We start from the raw sequence: 12155 nt of genomic DNA, 5'->3' as shown, positions 1-12155 counted from the left end.
ATACAAGAAACAATGACCTATGATGAAAGATCCAAGGAAACCAGTGTCAGAAGTTATAACATAGAAAGCAACCTGCATCTCCATTGCGTCCCCACCCCCAACCTCAAGCCCCAAACTTATTTTTTTGATTCGCTCTTTAAGAGCAAAACTGTGCACTTTATGTTCATTTGTTAGAATTAACTGCCTGGTAAAGAGTACAAGTCTCTTTTACACTGTTGTACAATTTTACCTGAGATTTTAATAAAGATTTAAAGTAATTGAATGCATTTTAATTGAACTGAGATTTTAATAAAGTCTATACTTTTAAAAATCCATCTTAAGAGTGGATTCTGAGAAAAGATTTCATTATATGTGTTTGAGGCTTGAAGAAAAATTACATATTTCTCTCCCTGATGAAAGCATAACCCTATTCATAATTAATTGAATTTTTTCTGAAATGAAAAGTGGTTTTCTAATGAAAAAATGTAATTTGTATTTATGTGATACTTTTTCAGTAATAAAAATACAACTCCCTTGGAGAGAATGAGAGTGAGGTGCGCTACATTAATGGACCTATTTTATTGAAAGGAAAGGGAGGGCTGGAGTTGTTCAGACCGATCTGAAGTGGACTACATGGGAATACCACTGGGCTGATTGTGAATTTCTGACTGCCTCTAAAGAATCAAAGTAACCAACTCATTTTAATAAGTAGAAACTGCATTTGCTCCTAAAGAAGTGATGTGGCATTTTATCCAAAGAACACAATTATGGTAATTTGTACTAATTGTCACTCATGGCAGCAGTCCCATCAGACAGGCTAAATACTCAAAGCTCAGGCAGCCTCTCACTCTCACTTTTTAGAAATGTCCTAGGAAATTTCCAGAGCCTAAGGAGCAATCTTATAAACAATTTAAAATAGTGCATATACTACAATTTATATATATATGTAGATAAATAAGAATAAGTATCGTATCTAGTGTTTCCCCAAAAAGCAAGTTGTAAAAGGACTAAATTCATATGACACCTTGGCATAGACAGAATAATTGGATAGGTTTAAATGAAGGGACATCCAACTAAAAATTTCTTACAGAGTCTCTTTGTCCTTTAAAAAAAATGTGTTTTACCTTTCCTTTTTCAAAAGAGCAAATGTTAAGAAGAAAAGGATGCCCTAATTCCAACTCTGGTCATATCGTGTTTTATTATACATTCCATATGCTCAAGGTAGAAGGTTAAAAGAACCATGGATTTTGTTTTTGCACCAACCACATTCAAAAGTCATGCATCTCATATTAGATTTTATCTTATTAACTGTTTCAAGTTTAAAATGTATAATCTTTCACCTTTTAGAATAATTATGTCAAAGAGCAAGACAAGCAAAGAATATATAAAACAGTAAGAATGTAAAATATTACAATCCTTAAATCATTTATTTAATAATTTCAAAAGACAAGTTAAATTATTAATGCTAAGTCTAATGAGAACTATAATATAATATTTCCCTTATTTTTTTTTCAAAAAATGTAATTATAACAACAAATTTGATCAAAAGAAGACATGAGCTATATCATTTGTTTCATGTAAGAGTTTCAAAGCACTTTCTATTTTTTTATTTGTATAATTTAAGGGGCACAAGTGCAGTTGTGTTACATGGATGTACTGTGGTATGTATACAAAATGAAATACTATTCAAAGCACTTTCTTACATGATCTTTAAAATAATCCAGTGAAGTAAGTATGAGAATTATGACTATTTTCATTTTGTAGATTTGAAAAATGAAGTTCACGAGGTTAGTTAACTAGAATAAGGTTTCCAACTGATAAGTGAAAACGTCAATGTGAAAATTTAAGATTATTATTATTTTTTGAGAAATGGTCTGGCTCAGCTACCCATGCTGGCATGCAGAGGTGCAATCACAGCTTGCTGCAGTTTCAAATTCCTGGGCTTAAGTGATCCTCCCACCTCAGCCTCTGGAGAAGCTGGGACTACAGGCATGAGTCAAGAGATTTTAAAAATACTTTTAATTAATATACTACTATGCAAACCACTCTTTGGTAGTTATAAATGCATTGCTTCAGAAACAAAACTATAAAACATAGGTAACTTAGAAAATGGTCAATTCATATTAACATAATTATTTATTCATAGATGCTTATGATCTAGTCTTTAAAAATGGAAAACTCTCTTGCTGCTCTTCGCAAATTACTGAAAGTCAACCAAAATATTAGACACCTCCCCAAAGTCAGAAAGATAGTCTTATAGACTTATCAAAAATAAAATAATTACTATTATTTTTATTTACATAATTTATACCCACACTAAATCAACATGTAAAGTAGCTTTTAATAGCAGTTATAACAGAAATTACAATATATACTTCTTTTGAAATATATACTTCTTTTGGAATATATACTCTGAGTTTTACTAATGAAAAGTAAAGCTCCAACAGATATTTTCATATATAAAATATGAAAAATATAAAAATAAGTCTTTTTTTCTGGATGTTCTTCAATTATAAAAGCCTGTATATAATAAAAAGAATGTATACATATTATACAATGTTTAACTAACAGTAATATATATGCTTTCCTTTTACAAAATGAAATTCTAGACATAGGTACTTTTTTAGAAGAGGATTTACTAAGAATAATACGTAATGAATAATTGTTTTAAATATTCAATGACAACAAATTGGCTTCAATAGTATGATATCAATTTAAATTTAATCATTGTATTAAAAATTATATTGAAATGCTCATGGGAAAATGTGAAAGAAAAATGTACACACAAAGCATTTTTTTATTCTTAAATGTCAAAGTCATGTTATGGCAATTTTATATATATACAAATACATATGTATATTTATATATACATAATCTTTTATTTATCAAGGTTTTTGATAAGATCTTAATATTATCTATTCCAGGGTTGTTTTATTTTACATATTGGCTATTCCTTTGCAATTCCAAGCATGGAATTAAAAAGAAGCACCTATATGTTTAAAAATGAATTATCAAAATTCAAATAAAAGGTGAACAATACTAAGCTCATTTGTTCAAAATTTTTTGAACATGAGATCTCATTGCCAATATTTAAAACAGGCCATAGGAAGGTCATTTGATGACCAACTTGTATTTCTTCCAAAGCAAGTGTCAGCTTTATATAATTACTGTACTTTAAAATGTGAAATAACTAACCATTTCTTTAGCTATGCCATCAAATCAGGCTTTGGGAAAAAGGTTTCTTTTAAAATGCATAATATTTATGGTTTAAGATCAGATCTCACTCTACTCTCTACATTGCATGTTTCTTTAACAGGGAAAACCTTACAGATAATCGGTGGCCATAAACTAACATTTTAAAAGGGTAAGAGACACTTGAAGCACAAGTACAATTAATAGCACCAATGAAGGAGGGAATGAAGGAAACTCCTGTGTATGGATTAGTGGGCACAGAAGTCCACTTCAGAAAAATCACCACACATAATTTGACACAAATAATAATATCTACTCAGAAAAGGCTCACGACCGAGCTCCATGTGCCCTCATGGAGAAAATTACTTCTGATTGAGGCCACTTGGCAGGCAAGTGTGAGGAAATCTGAATTTCAGCTCTTCAATTGCTTCTGATTTATAGATATTCAAACACACTCACCAGAATTAATAGTCTCAATGTTTATAAATATGAATATTTGCCTCATTTAAAAATGCTAGTGATTAGTTTTACATCCTCAAGCTATGAGCACAGTGGTGCTATATGTTAGTCCCATAACACTGTTCATTGTCTCTCAGAATAAATGAGTAAACATCTTCTCATATTCTATACTGGTTGAACAATGAGAATAACTGGGAAATTCTGGTGAGTGCAAAGTAGTACTGAGTACTTCCATTTTCAGAGAAGAGAGGCAATTGTGTACTCAGGACCATTTGAATTGGCCACAGCTACCTTTGCACTCTGGAGAGAAAGTGGAAGATAAGAAGGGAAGTGTAGATTCACCACACCTGACGATGCTGATGGACAGCCCAATGTACAGTGAAGCTTTTCATGTAGTCAGTACCAACAGCTGCACTGTGCAATCTGGGCCTAAGGTGGGTATATCGGATGATTTTTCATTTGGTGGTTGTTTCAATGATCTGCAGTTTGTAAATGACAAATGGGGCATTAAAGATTAAATAGTCTAACCCTATACACTGGTAATGTAATAGCTGAATAAAATGAAATTTTAAAAAGTGGATTTGCATGGTTAAGAAGCAGTTAATGGAGCACTTAGTCCCCCAGATAAATGAATTTATAAGAAAATTATTGCTACAATTTCAGGGGGTTAAAGAAATCCCTGAAATGCATCCATAGCCACTGGAGTAAGAGCTAGAAGGTGACAAAGAAAATTTCAGAAAAAAAAAAGGGGGGGATGAGAAAACATATAGGCATTCTGAGGAATAAGGATGAAAATGATGCAAAATAAGCAAAACAATGAGAAAATGCAAGAAATGATAAAGAACAACATAGTAAATATTAAGTCAAATACATATGTCTTTCAACAGACATTGTCTCAATAATAACTTTCTACTTTGGTAGCCTACTATAAATGGAACAACAATCCTCACCTAAATGTCAGATTGTCTTTGTTCAGGTAAATTCAAAGCACTTCAGAATAAGAAGCATCTAAGATGAAATTAAGTTCTACAAAAATTAATATACATTATCATGTATTAATAGGGGAAAGAAATGCCAACTTCTATGGTTCTGATATAATATCCCCCAAAAGGGATCTTTTCTCTTAAACAGTTATTGGCATTAATGTATTATACATTACTTTAGCTTGACATTGCATGCCTTTTGATTAAAACAAGACACTCTGTCATTATGGAACTACAGAAAGCATTCAATCTCCTCTTCATGCATTAATATTCTAAGCATTCTAGAAGCTGCACAAGACTAGCCACCTAGCAAAATGAGATTGTTTCAGAATACTGGGCAGCCTTGATTGCAACTGACAGGTGGGATGAAAGTCACATTAAAATATTATCATTCCCAATAATTACAATAATCCATCACAGTGTGCATAGAAATTCCACTAGGTGAGTTTGCCCCGAAAACACACAAATATTTCCAAACCTTTTTATTCCAGAGCTTCCCAATGTATTCCATTTTGGATCATTTTAATATCAGATAGCATTATTAATATTAAAAATTAAAATTTTCATCACAAACTTTATGTCATTTTACTTGTGCACAGAACAAAGAATCTATGTCAATGGGATACATTTCTCGAGATCTTAATCAATGAAAATGAAAATGGTGGTGTTCTCCCAAGTTGCCAGCTCCTGTTTTATGCTCTTTTAAACTCTTTTTCAAAAGGTCCAACTCACACAAAGGAATGGGCAGGCAAAGAAAGATCTCCAATGTATATAAAACAAAAGGAACCTCCAAATCATACAATTGAAGAAACATACATATATATTTAAACACAAGATATATGTATATGTGCATGCGTGTATATATATATATATATAAAATGTTTGAATTGTGACATCATAATCGAGCCACATTTGTCAAATGATGCTACCTTTCAAAATATAAATATAAAAAAGGGATAAACAAATTCTGCTTCATGATTAATATATAAATACACAAATATATCAAAACTCTACATAGGTATACTCTATTTTAGTTGATAGGTAAAAGGAGTTAAAATATAACTTTTCATTTTAAACTTGTTACATATTCTATGTGATGAAAAGGAAGGAGTGGACTGACACTAAAATTGGATGACTCCTTGCCTAACAATCTGTATTCTTGGCTTGTATTTCTGTTAATTTCAGGATAACATTCACAAAATACAAAATATAAAGCTCTTCTAATAGGAAAATTTTAGTATGATATGTTCTGTACGTATATATCCTGTTTCTTCAATTAGTATTGGGGAAAAAAATAACCCGACTCTAAATTAAAAAGCTAAATCCCAGGAAAATGTTCCCCTCCTCTCTTAATTATGCAGTAGGAACGTTTCTAGCTTGAAATTACTAATACGTTTTTACTAATTTTATCTGGGGCATATCTTGTGGCTCTTAGTAGTTCCTCTCTCAGAGTTCTCAGCTGCTACACACAGACTTTCTTATGAATCATTACCCTGTAGGCACACCTCAAAATGCTTCTCACTCGGTTCCTATTACATTTGTCTCATGCATATCCCACAGAGCCATTTAATGAGAAGGGGCAGAGAAGAGGGACACTCTTTGGACAGTGCAAACCCATACTAACTAATGTAATTGAGCTTAACAGCAAGAATAAAATCTTATTTCTGTAGTCTAATAAAAAATACTATTTTAAACGAGCAAGTTCTTCCTGCAGTCACTCACTTTTAACAATAGTGGCATCAGGGGATCTAGTAGGAAGGAAACATTTTTATTAATTTTTCTCTTATCTGCCAGAAGAATGTTGATTTTTTTCATTTACATTTGTTGCCTGCAGGTAGCAGACCAGAGAATCATATGGTAGAAATTCTTCTTTTTGATTAATTTCTTTCCATGTGTTATGTTATTTCTTATATATAATTGATTTTGGGCTTTTGCTCATAGCTGTACCTCTTTTTTATATCTGTACCAACTGCTGTCCTTCAATCAAGAAAGTTGAAGGAAATTACCTGAATTTCGTTAAGTTTATTAAAAACGAGATCTGTGAATATTTAAATTGAGTTTTGAAATGTTAATGCAAAAAAAGATATTAGAGAATTTTTAATGGAGAATTCAATTTGACCACACACCATTGAAAAATGAAGGGGAAGGGGTCAGGTCTTATTCAAATTGTTTCTTTAGGGAGAAAAAAATGTACTCTTTAATCTTATAAAAATGGAGTAATATTCTTTGCTACAAAGTCTTTGGCCATTTTTATAGATGGTGGTATTAACAGTTTTTGTATATAAACTTGAAAACAATTTAAATTATGTAAATATTATTCCCCCTGAAATGCCTTGCTTTGAGAACCTTCAAATTAACTGAATGATGCTAACAAGAAAACAATTTTTCTTAGAACATGTGCAAGCCTCGCAAGCAGCAACTAATCTTACACAGTAGATTAAACACTGATATCACAGGAAAAATAAAGTCAGGGGAAGAAATACAGGCAAATTTGAACTAGAATCTCTAATGACTAATTTACTCTCAGGAAGTAACTCAGGCATTGAGAAAATTCAGTTCATTAGTACATGCCTTGTGCATTGACCCAGGAAGTTAGTGACAGAGATGGCATTGAAATTCAAATATTTTGTAATCAGGTCTCAGTCCAGAGTCCTATAAAGTTATCTCAGTCTATTGAAGATGGTAACCCTATCAATAAAAAAATACAAAAGTATATTCATTACTGAAATGATATATTTTTATATGATTGAGATATATTTCAATAATAAAAAGCTCCTAACAGAAAATAAGTACAAACGATGAAAGGCATTATATATTAGCTTATTCTCTTTTCTTTATGAGAGTTTTATGTATTTATTTATTCATTAACTTATTCATTATCCACTTAAATAATATTTACTGAGGATGCTAAACATGGTAGGCACTGTGACAAGCACTGAGATAACAACAACGTATAAGATGAGATGGCCCCAGACCAAACTGAGTGGATAATCCAGTTAAGGAGACAAACTTTATTCACAAGATATGAGACTGGTGGCAGGGTGGGCAGGAAAGGCTTCTCATATAATATCCTAGATTCCAGCTATCTGTGCATTTTTCTTACTTCCTTTGTTATAATTCTATCTTACCCACATTTGCAACTGAAAGCAGCAAGAATATTACCTTGCATTTAGCCAAGGCACTTAATATTTACCAAAATAAGGATTTTTCAATTGAAGTTAATTATAATAAAGTTGGAGACCAAATCAAAGTGAGAGAATACTGGGCAAATTTTTAAAAAATCTAGACACAGTGTCAAATTATTATTATTTTACTATCGTTGGAGAAAGTTTATCCCACTAAACAGTGTGAAATCCATGGTCTTTTCCTGGCTATTCAATGTACTCTCACCCTGCTAGAAGTCAGCTTGAAGATGTGAGATAAGATAAGCAGCAATTTTTTTTTCCCCAAAGTGAGAACTGCTACCACAACAAAAACATCAAAAGCATGAATGTAGGACGTTAGATTTTTTTAAAAGCACCTGTGAGTAAGAAAGGAAAGGATCTGAACCTAAACACAGAACTCCTTATATATATTATGTGGCATAAATGAATTAATCAAAATCTATAACTTTATAGACTTCTATGAGATACCACATATACACTTTCTTTAGAAATTTCAAAGCACCATCAAAATATTGCTACTATTCTTATCTAACAAACTGCATTCTGCAAAACTATCAAATACGTTTACATCAAAAATTAGTGTATAATACCCTATATGTTTATATAACAAAGTTAAGCTAGTACAAGTAAAAAGGAAGCGATTTCTAAGTTATTTTTAAATATAGGTATAAAAGGATGTTTTAAATGGGGCACGGAGTCTTTTAACTCCAGAATGGATTTATATTTCCTTCTTTTGCTAGAGTGAATCAGACAAGGTACGGGTTAAATTAAAACAACAACAGAAGCAGTAGCCAAACAACACTAAAAAAGGGCTTTGGCGACCAAGTTTCTTAAATCGTTTCATAGAGCAAAGATGAATTAAGAGTGGTCCTTAAAAACATTCAGCATACGTTTCTTTGTTTCATGTGTAACAATACAGTTACATGAAGGAAATGAAGAAAAGATAATCAATTCATTACAAAGATGTGAGGGGGAAACATTTAATTAGAGAAGAAAATCAACAAATCAACAAAAAATTTAGCATCGGGTTTTAGTCATTGCATATGTAAACTTTTTTCTTCTAAATTAATACAATTTGTATCTAGCCCACATTTCATCAAGTAGGTCAATTTCTCTTTTATAATCCTCCATTTTAGAATACCCATTCTGATTCTGCCCTATTAAAGCGATTCTTTTCCTATGCAATTAATTATTGATAAAACATTCCAAAAAGAAATTTTAATAAAATAACTGCTTCCAAAATGATGCCTGGCTTCATTGGCTGATTACAAGCAGTTTATCAGCCCACAGGGTTCTCCAAGTTTGGTACCTGGACCAGCAGCATTAGCATCACCTGGTAATAGCATCACCTAGTAACTTGCTAGAAAGGCAAATTAGAAATGGACCCTACTCCAGGTCTACCGATTTCAGAAACTCTGTGGGATGGGGCCATCAATCTATGTTTTAACAAATGCTGTAGGTGATTCTGATGTATGCTCAAGTTTGAGAACAACTGTGCTGGAATACAAATGCTATCCCAAAGTCACTTTGTAATAGTATAAATTATATTTATTACACTATTGTCATTTAATACAAAGAGTACAATAAGTTACAGTTTATACAGAGTCCTTTCCTCAATTATGGAGAGACACTTTGTGTACTGCAACTGATGATCTGTAATCAACCTGCCTTTCACCTGGACAAATCCTGATAAGTGGCAGGTTAGGTTTACTCATTTAGTGCTGGTTAATCGTTCTTTCAAATAACGTCAGAGAGTCCAGCAAATGCTCAAATAACAACATTCTTTCAGATGATTCTGGGACAGAATAGACCTGTAGCCACTTCAGGCTGATCTCAAATGTTACTTATACATATCTGCCAAGAGTCCTGGATAATGCAAACAATTGACCAGGATGTTGTTTTACTAAAGAATCTGTGTGGCTATGACATGAAAACAAAGCTAGGGGACAGTATGTCAATTTTTTAAAATTATGGCATGCTGTTTGAGTCTTTTGAAGAGCAAAACCTTCCAACAGCAAAAGCATTCTCTTCATCCCCTCTTTTGAGGGCCTAACATTTCCTGAGACATGAGCAAGGGTACTCTGTCCAAACAGGCAAAGCTCGCTAATCAATTAATGACAATCAGATTGAGGGGACAGGTCCTGGCCAGATCACACACATGTTCCACTGCTCAGCATTCCTCACTCCAATACCTTATTATAATCAGGTTCATGCACAAACCAAGTGTAGTCTGTGGGATTTTACAGGACAGCAACATAGCCAGCCTTCATTGTTAACCCACATACGTGGCTAACAAAATGACATGTCTTAGCACCACCACCACCTTGAACCAAATAGTCAAAGTGAGGGCAAAGACAGAAATCTGTTCCATTTTTCACAAATAGGTGTGCCTCCTGCTCCTGGAACACCGCCAGTTTGGCCCTCCTTGCAGGTTTGACACAGTAAATAATGATGAATATTCTCTCTAAGCCTGTACAGTCCTGCACACTTGTTCTTTGCACAGCCAGAAAAAAAAATCCTCACATAAAACAAAGCATTGTTGTAGATCCCGCATATTGGTTGGAATACAAACTTTATACAAATTCGCTAATTTCACAGGTGTATGTGTAATTTTCCAAATTTCCATTGTGACAGATCTCTTTCATCTTTAGGGGATGAAGAAAACCTCCGACAGATCTCCAGTTGCAAAACTCTGACAAGACGAAGGGGGCCATGTGAGCAGAGGGGAAAACAAAATCAACATGTTCAATCCGCTCTAATTATAACATGCCCTAGGACACATATCAACACGGAACTTTATTACAAGTGTTCTATGTTGTCATTAAACCACCATAAAGCTACCACAATTCAGTACCAGTGAACATCTCAAGAGGCTCCCAAAAGCACCTCCCTATAAAACATATCTTCAAAAAGACTTTTACTTTATACTAGCACATTAAAAGAGTGTCTAAAGACACAGAGGCACTCGATATAGCTATAATTTTAAGAAGAACACTTACTCTCTGGAGAATTAGGACAGCGGGTAGGGTGTGATAACAAAACTAGCTTGCCCACCCTGCTCAAGCAATCGCAACCTGTAGGAAGCATCTAAGGGCTATCTTAAAAAGAAAATATCCCCTGCCTTTGACAACAAAGCCTACAATAGAATAAAAGCAAGCATCTTTACAGGCAGAAGTTATAGGGTAAGCCAAAAGGTGGAGAGCTCACATAAATGAACTCTCCTCTGGCAGCTCACAGTACTCCAATACTTGTATCATAAACTCTGCACCAGCCTCCCTGAGACACATCCCTATGCACTCCTGACATAAGTGTCTATATGGCATCATATGCAGGAAGAAAACCAGGCTTAGTAGATTCTTTTCCAATTGAACAGAATTTCATTTTCTCCCTTAAACTGTAAGAGTCAAAATGCATTTACCAAATCTGTTGAAGGGGAAAAGTTGTAAAGTTCTTATTTCAATGTTAATTTAATAGCTTCTACTTAATGAAGACCCAGAAAGGTTCTCATCAGCAGCTACTCAACCAATAGCCCTCTCTTACTTGAACTGAAAAAAATGCACATCCCTTTCCTCAAGATAATTCCAGAATATTAGATTTGTCAGGACTTACTTAACCTTCAGTGCATTGGCAACAAGTATGGGGGATTTCGCACCTTACTGGACATTTAATTCACGTTGCTCTTAAATCCATGGTTTCTAAGACCTCAGAGACAGACAAATACATTTAACTGGAATAGATCTATGAATAAACATTTTCCTATTTTCAAATAGTTGCCTTAAACATGAATTAATGCTTTTCTTTAGTTTGCTTTTGGTTTGTTTCTGTTACTGTTCTTTGTTGTAATTCTGATTTGCCATTGAGCCACTAGTAACTACAACCAGCATAGTGTAAATAGCGTGAAGTAAAATACATTGGTTTTTATGTGTGAATAATCTTTTTCTAGTTCAGTTATTATTTCCCTGCCACTGTTTAGAAAATCATTCTTTCACCACCCATCCCCTGTTTTGATACACTTAAAATATTTTACTCTTGGCTTATAAAAATATAAACAAGTAAATCCTATCAGCAAATGCAAAAAAAAAAATTAGAGCATTTAATCTGATTCCCACCCCACAACCCCCAGCTGTGGCCCTATGCTTTCCGATAGCAAAAAGGAAGGAAATACTCATTCACCTGTTGCCTAGCAGCACACCACACCACACCACCTTCCTCATTCCACCGTTCTACCTTGCAGTCAGGCTAACGTTTGGCTCAAGCCTCAAAAATGTATGGAAGAGTTTTATGAAAACGTAGTCAGGTTCCATCTGCATTTTTAGAAAAATATTATGGTGCCTACTACTGCCTCTGCCATTCACTACTTTATCCCTAGTCGTATCCT

The 12155-nt window shown here is 33.5% G+C and overlaps 1 protein-coding gene across 5 annotated transcripts in view; it reads right to left on the bottom strand.

Moving 5' to 3' along the window:
- ZFPM2 (zinc finger protein, FOG family member 2) overlaps window positions 1-12155 on the bottom strand; it is a 483598-nt gene that overhangs the window by 385152 nt on the left and 86291 nt on the right. The gene's annotated exons all lie outside the window — the stretch shown is intronic.

The sequence above is a fragment of the Pan troglodytes genome, chromosome 7 (genome assembly GCF_028858775.2).
Source record: "Pan troglodytes isolate AG18354 chromosome 7, NHGRI_mPanTro3-v2.0_pri, whole genome shotgun sequence".
NCBI classification, from domain to species: Eukaryota; Metazoa; Chordata; class Mammalia; order Primates; family Hominidae; genus Pan; species Pan troglodytes.
This window is presented reverse-complemented; position numbering and strand designations above follow the sequence as displayed.